Here is a 1,846-nt window from a genome sequence, read left to right on the forward strand (position 1 = left end):
ATGGTATACACAGATAAAAATATTTTGTGAATTTACATTTATTTTCATGCACATATTTGGAGCAGGCAATTGAATGGAAAGTTACACTACAAAACTAATCGGTTTGTAAATATACAGTCTTTTTCAATGAAAAACTAAATGAATCTTAATGTAATTTTACATCAATCATGGTTTTAAATCAGATTTTCGTTTCAACTGATGTTTATTTCATAGTACTATCGGTTTACATCATAGTACTATCGGTTTACAGGTCGTGTAAGTTTCATATTTTCTTTCTGTGTACTTCTGTTTGACTAGCCTAAGAAGGTATAGTGGAAGTTAATTGTTTAGTAAGTAACCATAAAAAATTAGCAAACTAGAGGGCTTTCTTCACGTTCCGCCTTCGGCTTATCAGTGCTTAAAGCAGTTCAAATTGAACTGCCATCTCCGCCTAACAGTTCAATTTGAACCGCTAAGCAGACGCAAAGTTTACACTATTTATGTAACGACTTTTCGGATATTGCACCGAGATGCTATATCCTTTCTGATGGCTAGAACGAAAAAAAAACTAGAAGGGAAAGTAGAGGGGTTTACTGGATAGCTTTAGGGTATTTTTTTCTTTTCAAATTGATGGTTTTAACACTCATCATTATGGTATTCCAAAACGAGAAGTCAAATACCATCAACTTTGAGCAACCATATGTTAAGAACAACTTGATAATTTTACGTAATATAATTTGAATATTAGGCAACCCATAACTGATACTTTAGAATCTACAAAGTTATTGAAAGCGTACCGAGAAATTCTATGTACGGACCTGTATGTAATCGTATTAGACTTGAGTTACTAAGTAATCGGTGCAAGTTGTAGAAGCAATGCTTATTTTTCGATGTAGTTCATGGAAGTATCGCTTGCTCAAGTCATCTCGGACAAGTCTATAAAAAACATCAGATTCAATTCCTGCATTTATAAAGCATTTCCTTCTTCGACCTTCAATTTGCTTAAATGAATCACGTCAGTAACGAAGATGTATTTATTGACCGTTTTTTCAGTGTCATTTTAAATTAAAATATCTGTTGGTACTAATAATGAGGAGGTTTTATGACTGCTGGAGAAAGAGACACAGTTTGTGTTAATAACCCAAGTGGATTCCTTGCATCAAACGAGTATACAAATTAATAAATAAACACGATGTTCCATACAATTATCAGTCTTTTTTAACTTTTTACAGTCATTAACAAAAATGATTGGTTTGCTATGCTATGATTATTTGAAACAAAAACTCCAGTTAATTCAGGCCAAATGTAGTAAATGCGAGATGATGTTTTCATAAAAAAGAACAATATTTTCCGTGTTAAATTTGTTTAGATAGAAACTTGATGATTTGGTGGGGCATATGCGAATTTTTAATGAGATTTTTTTTTGGTAGATATTTTATTGGCATTTAATATTTAAATATGGCCGCTATGACTATTTTCACAAAGATCATTCTGAAAAATTACAATTTTCGACCACTTTTTCAAGCATTTGAGGGCGTATTTCAGTAATGACACGTTGAATATTGGTTTCCAAAGCATCAATCGTTGCTGGTTTATCCACATAAACCAATGACTTTACGTATTCCCACAAAAAAAAATCGAGGGGTGTCAAATCACACGGAGCTGTTCTGGAGTTAACTTATTTATGATGATTTGTCGAACAATACTGAGTAAAGACGTCACTTTGCACTGTCAAAATAATTTTTTACAAAATGTTACCGGAGAGAAAATGAACGACCAATCTTCTAGAAAAAAATACTTGCTGAAAATAATATTGTCATTCATTTAATCATACTGAGGTTGCTTAATGCTACGAGCTTTACCAAAT

Source organism: Malaya genurostris, chromosome 2 (assembly GCF_030247185.1).
Source record: "Malaya genurostris strain Urasoe2022 chromosome 2, Malgen_1.1, whole genome shotgun sequence".
Taxonomy (NCBI): Eukaryota; Metazoa; Arthropoda; class Insecta; order Diptera; family Culicidae; genus Malaya; species Malaya genurostris.